Genomic DNA, 12969 nt, shown 5'->3' on the forward strand with positions numbered 1-12969 from the left:
CCATCTCACAGAAGGCAGTTCATGTTCATCAAAGTCAATGCATAGTGTATTTCAGAACCATTTGTCATTCTAGTGGCCTAGTTATCAACCTCCCGCCTTGCAAATATATTCCTCTGGGAGTAAGAAGTGTTTCTTTGTGTTATCTAAGGAAATTGTGAAATACTCGTGCTCAATGGAACAGTTGTCAAATTTGGCTTTGGATTGCCCTGTTTCCTAGAAATTAAATGTTTTCTTCATCTAGCCATATTGAGCAGGCGAGATTGCCACCGCTCGTCATTAGAGAGACAGATGCTTCCACGTTCCATGGGGCGGCTGCAGCAAAGGCGCAAACTCCCGTGGCAGATGGAGGGGGAGGGGGCGAGGGTAATCATCAACAAACTGGAATTATTGACTGTCTGAGAGGTGTCGGGCCAAACAGACTGTGCCTCGAATAAAGAGCCCTTCCACACAATGCTTCTGGAGCACACCGTAGCCATTCCGTCCTTCTCCGCCCAAAGCTATCTGCCAGAGGAGCACAGACCAACTGTTTCCCTGAAAGCGTAGGAGGCGTGGGTGGCTTTTAGAATCTTTATCTCACAAAGTCTGATCGTCTCTGTTGCTAATGGAGTCAAACAAAGGAAGACTCACTGGTGGGTCAGGATGTCAGACTCGCTCTGCCTCTTGGCTGCTAATGGAGGCCGGGCCCGGGAGGCAGAGGCGGCCGAACACTGGTGCTGGGTCCTTGGGCAAGCCCGCCCTCCAAGGCACACTCCACAGAGAGCTGGCCACCTGGGATGCTAAGCCAAGGAGAAGTCACGTGGTCCCCAGAGAGGAGGACTGGCACAGAGGCCCTATTTGGCTTGCCTTTGCCCAACCTGCTAAAAATACTCTCTCAGAACAGGGTCCTCAGCTGTGGGGCCTCATTTGGGGTGGAATTTCAGAAACAGAAGAAGTACCTCCAGCTTCAAACAGCAGTCATCGCCTTATGACTAACCCAGCATCAAGTTGGCCCCAGCCAGACTACTGGGAACAGAAGAACAGCAAAGGCAAGGACCCTCCACTGAGCCTACAAGTTTTCCCAGTCACCACCAGTCACGTTCCCCTCTCATAACACTTTCTTTCCTGGCACTAGGGGAAACGATCCGAGATGCAGAGTACTGAAGGTCCTCTTCCCTTGCATAGGTCACTGTGACCGATGTCACTGCTCAGGGTCGTGGGGGACAGTCGGGTTTAGGGCTCAGTGCTGCCAGCACAGATGCCCCAGAATTACACATGGAGAAAGGCCACCCAGCCTATTACCAGCCAGTCAGCTATCTCTCCGTCTAATTAGGTCAAGTGTGTTGTTATTTTCTTATGCTCTGAGCCCCAGTCTTTCCTTTCTTTGTGTGATTGTGGACTTTCAAGAAAGAAAGGAAAAACCAGGACCTCTCTCTTATTCTCATACCATTAGGATGGCTGTTATGAAAGAGCCCCTTTAAAGGAAAACTGCACCACAATGAAGCAGCATTCCTTATATAATCAGAAAAAGTAAATGTTATAGCAACACAAAGAAATTACTTCTTCCAGTCATTTCAGGACCTGAAGTACCTCAGCGCATTATTCACAATGGAAGCCAAAGAGGTAATGGATGTGCGTTCCAGGCCACACAAAAGAGGCAGCCTTCTCTGCTCCCTGATCAGCACCCCACAGGAAGAGGACAGGGGTCTGGAGGTCCCACTCAGCTCCTTCCAATGGGGAAACTAGACCCTGTAAGAGACACAAGGCGCCGCGATGGGCATATGGCAACTGCCAGACATGGTCACTTCTACCCAGTGATGTAACAGTCCCCACCACTGGGGCATTTTCTCCCAGTTTTCCTGAGACAAGGGAAATCCAAGCATCCCCAATCTCTGGAGACTCACACAGCCTGGCTTCTCCATCAAACTGGCCACTCGTTGAGCTGGAGAAGATTCGAAGACACTTTCACAGCTGAGCTGAGTGGCGACACCGCCAGAGGTCGGCACAGGGGGACTGGAAACCTGGGTTCTAGCCAACTGTGCTCCCCAATAACTACTCGACCCTGGGCTATTCCTTCTCTCCCCTGAGACTTTGTTTCCACATTTGGGGGAGTGTGTGTGTGTGTGTGTGTGTGTGTGTTGACAGGGAGGGTATGGACCAGATATTCTATGACAATAATCAACAACTCGGCCCCCCATATAGCATCTGGCAGTGAGTGGTTTATCTGCTGAGTACACAAATATAGTGAACCACATACATATAGTGGTTTAAACTGTGGACTTTAGATTTAGACAAATATAGGTTCAAATCCCAGTTATGCCCCTTAAGTTCTCTAAGCTGCAATTTCTACCCCGTAAAATGGGCTAAGAAAGGAGAATTCAGTGAGGGGATGTCTGTAAAGGGTTAGCACAGTGACTGCACAGAGTGAGCGTTCTGGGGAGGATGATGGAACGGGGGCAGGAAGTCCCACCGCTGACACTGTCCTTGAGGACATCCTGACCTCACCACGTGCTGCCAGCGGAGGAGGCGATGTGTACATGGCACACAGAGTAACCAGAAACAGACAGAAGAATCAGACTTCAATTCAACCACCTGGACATGAGAGCAAACTGGAACCATCTCACAGAGTCTTCTCACAAATTTGTAACAAATTAGTGAAGAAATAAATATAAACTATCGATCTTTGATCCCGGTCATAATGAATTTTATTAGAAGACATAATCTCCTCAAAATAGAACTGATAACGATTAAAATTTCACACTGTACAATTTGTTAGAGATTATACATACAATTGTCTTGATAAAATTTAGATTTGCAAATATTTGTCCAGGAAAATTGGATTTGATAGACACAACGACCACAAAAGAAAATTCACAATGTCAGATGTTACAATGGATATAATTTGATAGATGTATTAAATTCTTCCTGTACAATTCATACAAAACTGAATTAAATTATTTGAAAATAAGTTTAATAACATTAAAATAAAAGTTAAAAAAGTGTCAGAAATAAGCTTACTAGACAGGATAGTAAACTGATCTAGGCACTAAACTGACTTAATGGACTCGTTCCAAAAATTCATTACATCTGCATTCATAACCAGGGAGGAGGTCCTTGGACCATCATCAAAACACCCATGCCAGCAGCCAGGTCTGGGGACAAAATACTCAGTGCCACTGGAGGGCAGTATCCTGAACCCAGTGGAACTCAGGCACCTGGGTAGACACAGCCTGGCTGATTTTGCTCTAACACCAGAGCCTACCATTTAAGACGGCCATGCCTCGGCACCTTCCTCCCAACCTCCAGTTAATGTGGGTGACATCTCCAACCTGGCTCCTTCGTTCACACCACCTCCCTTCCTGTAAAGTATTCCCAGGCCCCAATGCCTACCTTTCCCTCAAGAAAAATGGGGGGGAAGGACCTAAACAAAACAACCACACTTACTACAGGGTATAGAAGAAGACTTCAACCCAATTCATGGACAAGAAGAAGCAACACTGTTCTACACAAGTAAAAGTAAAGATGTTACTTCTCCCCCAACTAATTATAAATTCAATGCAGATTCCATGAAAATCCCATGGGCTGTTTACAACATATAAACTACAAATAATTAATATTCTTATCATACAAAAAGCCCTTACAGGTCAATAAGGAAAAGACAAATACTCTGTATTAGTTACCTATTGCTACATAACAAATCACCCCAGACTCAGCAGCTTGACATGAGAATAAACATTATTCACATAGTTCTAAGGGTCAAAAATGTGGGGGCATCTTAACTGGGTGGCTATGTCCTGAGGAGGCACCAGAGAGGTGGGGCCAAGAGACCAGAATGGCTAGCCTTGGCCAAGTGTCCCTTCACTGGTGAATGGAAGCTATAGAATCACTATATGTCAAGGGGCTACTCGGCCATTCTAGGGCTCCTGTCCTCCCAGTCTCCCCTGAACTCTGGTTCCTACAAAGGGGCAGAGCCTCCACTTTCCAGGAATCACCGACTGGCACTGACTTCCTCATCGCCTCTGCTGTCTGGTGCATTGTGGCTCTTGCTGCCTCCACACCACCATGCAGGGACATGGGACATAGGCTGCAGCCCCATCTGTGAAAATGCATCAAGTCTAGGACTGTTACCCACCCTCGGGTGCCCAGACAAAGCAATCTCATATAAGGGTGATGGGTAGAAGCTCTCTGCCTCTTGCTTCCCCCGTGCACTTTTCCTTTTTCCTAAAATCCCCTCTTACACCACAGGCTTGGGCTTTTACAAAATAAAAGCCAAGAAATCATGCGGGCAACTTCCACTTGCAGCCTGGCCATGCCACTCCGCTGAGTCAATGAAGCCCCACGCCTGCTACCTGCTTGACTAGGAAGAAGGTCGGGGGAGGGGAGTCAGGAAAAAATGAATAGCTCAAAATATGACTCAGCCCACAGGCAATATTTGTTCAGCCATGATGGCTTGATGTGTTAGCAAACCAGAGCCACAATGAGAGGTATTTCATCCACTGACCTCCAGATCCAAGTCACCCCATTAAACAGTGGACAGCATGGCTGGCTCCAGGCAGAGGGCGTGGAGGAGTGACCTTCAGGCTCAGCATGGTGGGAGCTCCGCGCACACCGGCCTCAGCCTGTTAGAGCTGAGCCATAATTGATCACCGCAGCAAATCAATGGGAGTGAAGTCCCTTCCAAACTTCTGTACAAACTGACTTCCTAATGAAATATGAGCTTGTGAAGTTTCTCATTTTGCCCTATTCTGACATTTCTTGCAATGTGATTAAAATATAATAAGATCAAATAGAAAATACTATTTGCTCAATCACCTCCAAACCTGACACAGTCAATAGTCCAATTCCATCTAGGAAGGAAAGTCATTTCCAAGACTCCATAAAGAAGCCTGCATTTAAATTTCATGTTCTCTGCTGTTACTGTGAAAAATTACATGTTTTAAATATAGAACAAATACAGGGCAGGCCAATTCTTGTTATAATAAATTTTATTCTAACATTCTCGGTAAATAAAATCACCAGGACCCAGCCAATGAATGGCTGCTTCAAGGTTCATTCAATAATACATAATTCCAGTCCAAATAATAATTTGCTCAATTTCTTTGAAGTCTAATTCAAGCCCCATTTCCCCTGAGAAAGCCCAGATTCCAAAAATCATTTCCTTCTTACAGACTTCAGAGAACATATGCAGCCTTCAAGTGCACCCTGGAAGTGAGGCGTGTGGGCCTCCTCTTCCCTCCTGACAGGGCAGCTCCTCAAGGTCAAGGGGTGCTCTTCTCCTTTAACATCATCCTGCACGCCTAGATTACTGGGTACCCGGCCCAGTGTCAGGCACCTGCGGGCACCTGACATCTATTTCCTGATTAAAAGAGCCTGTAGTGATGACACGTACCCACGGTGGGCTTCCTGACCATCATCTCCTGTGCTGCCGGTCCACGTCAGACCAGACTAGTGAAGACGTTATATTATCCCCAGAGACCTCAATACACACCATCTTTTACACATTGTCAGCTGCATCTATTAATTTTCTTACTGACAGAGACAATGAAGGGAGCTTTTGTGGAAAATGTCTGAGGGTTTCCCAAATGAAAGCCTGTTTGACTGCCCCTGACATACAGGCTTAGAAATTGGGCAATTTTCAGTAGCGGGTGGGCTCTAAGACTTGCAGATAATTGACTCCAGGAGCTAAGAACACAACTGAGAAGAGATCGTTTTCTCAACTTAGTAGTTTCCAAGCCACGGACCATATGAAGAACAAATCTAAATTTTCAGATTGGATTCTTCTAGATCTAGACCATCTCCAACTCCCAACAAACTACAGGCTAGACCAGTGATGGCGAACCTTTTGAGCTCAGCGTGTCAGCATTTTGAAAAACCCTAACTTAACTCTGGTGCCGTGTCACATATAGAAATTTTTTGATATTTGCAAACATAGTAAAACAAAGACTTATATTTTTGATATTTATTTTATATATTTAAATGCCATTTAACAAAGAAAAATCAACCAAAAAAATGAGTTCGTGTGTCACCTCTGACATGCGTGTCATAGGTTCGCCATCACTGGGCTAGACTTATGTGCCCCCAAAATGCAAAGAGGGCCTCTCCATGCTTTTAAAGGGACCTGTGATGACTGGCCTGAAGAGATACCCAGCACAAGGCAGCATCTAGCATTCCAACCTCCACCACAAAGCTTAGGTATCCAAATAAAACCTTCCCTCCAAATTTCCATTTCTACCTGCTTTGGGCTCTAGCTCCAGGACACAAAACTATGAAGTTGAATTACTGACTTCTAGGATTGAGAGGATTGTGAGAAACCAACATGTCCTATGTGTCAGAAAGTACTCAACACACAAACCAAAATAGCCAACTCAAATCGGCTTAAACAATAAAGGAAATTCATCGCCTCATATCTCCGGAAAGTCCAGCTCCATTTTTTTGTGATCCTCTCTGCTCTGTTACCCTCCATGTGTTCATTTTGGCTTCAGATCAGTTATCCTCATGGTCACAAAACAGCTGTCAGAACTCCATGCCCCCCTTTTCACATCCAGAGGGAGAGGATCATTTCTCAGACCACTAAAGCTTTGTTCTGATTGGACCTTTTCTCCAGCTACTCCTCCAGTAAGGGGAGAGTGGGATTTCCCTAACTGACTTGGACCAATCAGGGCCACTCAAATCATGAGGCTGCTAGACCTGGGAGAGTATGGAGCAAGGCGGTCACAATGTCCATTTCCTCCTGCTCCTCACCCATTCCTCAAAGTTCTGCTCTCTCCCTTGAAAATGGCCTCAGGGTCCAGGAGCACTGTTTTCACTGCCATTTGATCTAAAGCAGTGGTTCCCAAACTTATTTGGCCTACCGCCCCCTTTCCAGAAAAAATATTACTCAGCCCCTGGAAATTAATTTTTTTTTAATTTTAATAGCAGTTACTCATCGCCCCCAAATGCACCTGTGGCCGTCACTGCCCCCCTGGATCGCTGCAGCGCCCACTGGGGGGTGGTAGCGCCCACTTTGGGAATCACTGATCTAAAGCAATCCCCAGGAGTCCCAGAACTCCGAGAATCCTCATCTCCCATCCGGGATTGAGTCGGGACTCCCAGCAACTCTGTCCATCGATTCTTTATTAACTCTGGGATGGGTCACTGGCCATGTGAGCCTGCTGTGCTGTCGAGAGTGGGCCAACCTCAGCATCTTAGAATTAATTAAGTGGCTCTAGTAGCTGACATTGTCTAAAGAGGCCCAGATCATCAGCTTAGGGCACAAGTGGAGCACCAACTCCTCCTTCTTGCTTTCTTGACCAATGACTCTCCTTACACACTCACCTGAGTCAGCGATGAGTCTCTTATGACAGGACCACACCCTCGGAGCCTCCTGCATGCAGTCCTGGGCTACTGCCAACTCTGACTCCCAGGTAGCCCTTGCTCACCAGGAGCATCTGCCTGACCAGCTGACCACAGGGTCTGGCCACACAGACCGGACCCCAGACAGGAGGACCCTGACAGCTCATTCAGCTGGGTCTCTGTCTCCCTGCATGCCTTCTGCCTTCTGTATTTTATAGTTTATAAAACCCATTTATAATTCCTCAGCATCTGCCCCAACTAAGCTGGGAAGAACAAGATCAGACACTGTTAATTCTTCTACATAGAGACTGAAATCCAGGAGGGAAAGCAGGAGACCCAAGGGGTGCCAAGAGCCAGAGTCATGCCCCAAGGCCAGGCCCTCTGACCCTTGATCCAGTGACTCTTCACCGGCGGGCAACCTTCCTCAGTGCCCGAGGCAGCCGCTGGCAGTGCATCGGTAACAGAAGAACATGGTAGCAGCCTGGCTCATGCTCTGCTCCTCAGCCAGAGCCCAAGGCAGCCCAGAGCAGCTGCTCCCCACAACAGGGGCCTCAGAAGTGCTTTGCCTGCCGGCAACCAGGGCTGGCCAGAGCCCAAACCCTCCCCAGGCTCAGAGGTAACTGCTCCGAGAGAGACAGCCTCAGAAAATCCAATTTGTCTTTCCTCTTACAGCCTTTGTTCTGGTTATTGCTTTGAGATTTCTTTTGCAGTGACCTGGGTCTTTGGTTCACACTTTGGGTCTTCGGTGAAAACTGCCTTTTCCTCCCTCTTCTGTGCCCAGCTCCCAGCCCAGCCTTTCTGGAAAACCGAAGTAGCCTCTTTCCTCTGAGAGGGTGCGTGGCAGAGTGCCTCGGGATCAGAGCAGTCCAGGGTCAAGTCCTGGTGCTATCATCTTATTCATTCACTTACTGAATCATTCAACTCACAAACACACATTGAGCAACAACTGTGCACTAGTTTCTGCTCCAGGACTTGGGACCCAGCAGAGAACAAGCCAGAGGATCTACCTTTAAGAACCATCTCATCTCCTGAGTACACACCACAGGTGGGCCTTTGGGCGGATCCCAAATCTTTTGCAAACCTCCAAAGGAATGCACACAAGCAATGGCAGGCAACACTGGATGCCTTTTCACAGGGCCGGTGGCTCCCTCAAGGCCACAGGTGGACCCCAGGGGTCTGAGAACACCAGGTCAGGAACCTGGAGCAAAGAGAAAGCTGATACAAGGCCCTGTTCAGTGGGTAGAGCTGGCTGAGGGATTTGTTCAAATACCACCATGATCTGTAGAAGTCTTTCAGTGGATCATAATCACGTTCGACCCAAATCCTCAGATCTTGACTTTCCTGCATCCCAAAGACAGCTTCTTACAGGTGAGCTTAAGATAAAAGACTAGGAGTCATCTGCATTCTGGAATGTGAACTCACTGCCCTGTGGGACTTGGGGTAGAGCATTCACATCAGACTTGCAAATGATTTTCTCCTCACCTAGGTGAGGTAACAATTTGCTCCAGGTGAGCATGAATATGCCGCGTGCTTCTGCGCTCCCTATGTTCCCCAAAAGTTAAACCTCAATCAAAACCTTGCAAATAAAACCACTGAAAATGCACTAAGGGAGCTCGCTACTTTATAAAAGCTGGCAATGAATTCTTTTGCAAACCAAGAGAAACTTTGGAATGTGCAAATTATTTCCCCTCTTTGTTAGAGTGGATTGCTATAAAATGGGTAACTGTAAGTGAAAGATGCCAGTGGGGGCAGGGAGATCTAAGGCATAAGCTTTCTATTTATTGTGTATGTATGTCTCTAAGAAGGATTTTTTATAGAAAATGTTATTTTTTTGTTATCTAATGCAAGGCCAAATTAACCAACGCATGACTAAATCCTTTGAGGTGAAGAGGACAAGGACACCAAGGGGCCTAATTCATCATGAAGGCCTCTGCCATGGTGGATAGTGCAGGACAGGGCTAGGACACTCAGGAAACTCTGAGTCCAAAACAGCAATAGGTACAAAGAACATTAAAACACTAATTCCAAAAGACATATGCACCCTTATGTGCATTGCAGCATTATTTACAACTAGAGGCCCCGTGCACGGATTCATGCACTGGTGGGGGTCCCTCAGCCTGGCCTGCGGGGATCGGGCCAAAACTGGCTCTCCAACATCCCCTGAGGGGTCCCGGATTGTGCGAGGGCACAGGCCAGGCTGAGGGACCCCACCGGTGCACAATTGGGGCTGGGGAGGGACTGCAGGAGGGCTCTAGGGTATGTCTAGCCCATCTCACACAGTCCTGATCAGCCAGACCCCAGCAGTAAGCTAACCTACTGGTCAGAGCGTCTGCCCCCTGGTAATCAGTGCACATCACAGCGACCAGTCAAACAGTCGAACGAATGGTCAGACACTTAGCATATTAGGCTTTTATTATATAGGATAGCCAAGATATGGAAGCAACCTAGGTGTCCATCAATAAACAAATGGATAAAGATATGACATATGTGTGTGTACACACAACACACACACACACACACACACACACACACACACACACAATGGAATACTACTCAGCCATAAAAAAGGATAAAATCTTACCATTTGAGACAACATGGATGGACTTGGAGGGCATTATGCTAAGTTAAATAAGTCAGACTGAGAAAGACAAATACTGTATGGTTTCACTTATATGTGGAATCTAAAAAAAAAACCAAAATGAATGAACAAAACAAAAACAGACTCATAGAAACAGAGATCGAACTGATGATGGATGCCAGAGGAGAGGGGGTGAGGGATGGGTGAAAAGATAAGGGGAAAATAGTCAATAATATTGTGATAAGTTTCCATGGTGACCAATGGCTACTAGACTTAGTGTGGTGATCACAATGTAAGGTATGTAAATATCAAGTCACTGTATTGTATACCTGAAACTAATACTGTGTACCAACTGTTATTGGTGAGAGTGGGGTATCCCTTTCCCCACTGAGTGCTGGGGGTCAGATCCTTACAATGTCTCAAGAAAAAGAATTTTCTGAGACTTGCACTGGAGGATGAGTGGTTTTTATTTGCATGGAATTACATCCCTGGGTTCCCAACGTTCCATTTCCCTTAATCCAGTCCTGGAAGAAGTGCAGGTGGGGACTCAGTAGAGATAGAAGCAAGGCCAGTGTCCGGCGTTTCTGTTCCATGTTGAAACTGGGTCTGGTTTAGCATCAGGCTAGCTGCAATCCACTAGTCCAGTGCTTCTCAACCTTCTGGCCCTTTAAATACAGTTCCTCATGTTGTGACCCAACCATAAAATTATTTTCGTTGCTACTTCATAACTGTAATGTTACTACTGTTATGAATCGTAATGTAAATATCTGATATGCAGGATGGTCTTAGGCGACCCCTGGGAAAGGGTTGTTCGACCGCCAAAGGGGTCGCGACCCACAGGTTGAGAACCGCTGCACTAGTCCATTGTGTGGGGCCCTCATGGGTGACTGTGGGCTATGTGAGCTAATGCAAGAGAGCAGGAGCGTGAGAGCCCCCACAAGCAAGGAGTCAACCAAGAGGAACCAAAAGAGACCAAGAGGAACCAAGAGATCATGAACCAAAGAAGTGAACTTCTTTGTTTAAGGCATTAAATATTCCAAATCTTCCCGTGCTTGCAGTGGCCAATGACCTGCTCCCAGGTATGACTGACAGGCAGGTACCTTTCCTGTGTCACCCAGACTTTACTGGGCATGTGTCTGTTCTCCACCCTGTTCAGTCCCTTCCCCCAGCAATCTGTGGGGAATAGACCGGTGGCTCCCTGGGGAGTGTTAAACTGCAGCTTCCTGGCAAAGCTGCCCAAGTGACACACCTGTAACATTTGGCCTTCCCTTTGCTCCTTTCCTGTTATTAATAACTAGGTTAATTACAACAATTTCACAACTATACTTAAATAATGTTAATTAATGAATTTTTTTTAAATACCCAGCTCTGGGTTGCAGCCAGCAATCAGACACCTCATCAGCCACTCACTGGCGGTGACGTCAGGCTGATGTGGGGCCTGTGCCATGCAGAGCCCTGAAAACCAGCAGTGGGCGAGATTGACTGGATGTATGAGAGACAAAGAAGCCATCAGTGGTCCTTGGGCAGGCCCCCGACAGGCAGGAAGGGGGATGAGCTGGATGAAGCCGGAGGCCCAGCACCGTGGAGGAGGGAGGGAAGCAATGATAACCAGAGAAGGGCAGGTAGCAAACGTGGCGGGAAGAGGAGAAGGGCTGGGGCCTGTTAGGAGGTTAATACAGAGTCAGTTTCCAAAGTAAAAGCAGAAATAAGATTACGCCATTACCCAGAAAATTCAATCAGGAGGGGCAGCCATTTAGGAAGGAAGAGACAGCTGACCTCTGGCTGAAATTAAAATTGCAATCGAGTTGAGAGAGCCACGTTGTTAGAGAGCAGCCATGCAGAGAGGAAGCAAGGATGGTGCAGAAAAGGACAACCCTCCCCGGTTCCCCAGCCCAGACTACGGTCGGCGCTGTGGTCAGCTCATCCCACCTTCTCAGGAGTATTCTATTCCCTGCCAGATGCATGTCCAGCCTGAGAGGGGACCAGTCGGAAGGCGAAACTTTGCCAAAGAGGTGCCAGGCACACAGTAGGTGCTCAGTAAACGCTGGCTGGATGAATCATTGAACTAATGCAGGGATCAACCCACAACCTGTTTTCATGCTGCCTGGAAATAAGAACACTGTTTTAAATTTTTAAGGGTTTAGAAAAGGAGGAGGAGGAAGAGAATATATGACAGAAGCCTACGCTATTTAATATCAGACGTGTACAGAAAACGTTTGCCGACCCCTGAACTAATAATGGCTTAACAGTAAGCATTTTGAATTTGAGACTCGCCCTTGTATTTTTCTAGCCCCTTAGGCACTCTGCCTGATGCACGGGTCACTGAGTGTACTGGCTGCCTGGTGAGTTTTAACAGCCCTTCTTGGCCTCTGGTCTGGAGGACAGTTCAGAAGAGGAGGTCCAATGCCTCCAACGAAAGACTGCAGGGCACTCTGCCACTGAGTCTCAGAATGCGCGTCTTGGCAAAGAGGACATAAGGGTCACACCAATTTGTGAGAAAAGGGAGTTTAATTCAACAAGTGTTTGTGGAAGGTCCCAGTGCCCAAGCTTTCGGTTGGGTGCTGCAGGGAATAAAAACGTTTTTAAAATACATCGTTTCCTCCAGAGAAGACAGGACGTGGGCGGAGTCCTTGGAAAGGCTTCCCAGAAGAGGCCACCTTTCAGGTGAACCTAAAGAGAGCAGGATTCCAGAAGGAAGAGATGGGAACACATCCCAGGGGGAGGACCTGGCTTGAGCAAAGGTACAAAGACAGATGGAACCAGGAGATGGGCAAGGAAAGGCGGAGATTCTGGGTGGGGAGTGGGAGGGCACGGTGTGGGGAGGATGGGAAAAGGTGAGCTGGTAACTTAATTTAGGTTCCCCCAGAAGCAGACTCGGAAATGAAGACTTGGGTGTAAGTAGTATATTTGGGAGGTGGTCCCAGGAAACACCAGCTCTGAGGGCTGTGGGAGGTCAGCCCAATTGGCAACTCTGGGAGCCAAGGCGGAGCATGCACTCAGAGTTACCCTACTCAACAGACAAGGAAGCTGGGCCACTTATATCTCACTTCCCATCAGTCATTTATCTCCGGAGGATTGCTCGG

The sequence above is a fragment of the Myotis brandtii genome, unplaced genomic scaffold (genome assembly GCF_000412655.1).
Source record: "Myotis brandtii unplaced genomic scaffold, ASM41265v1 scaffold208, whole genome shotgun sequence".
Classification (NCBI taxonomy): domain Eukaryota; kingdom Metazoa; phylum Chordata; class Mammalia; order Chiroptera; family Vespertilionidae; genus Myotis; species Myotis brandtii.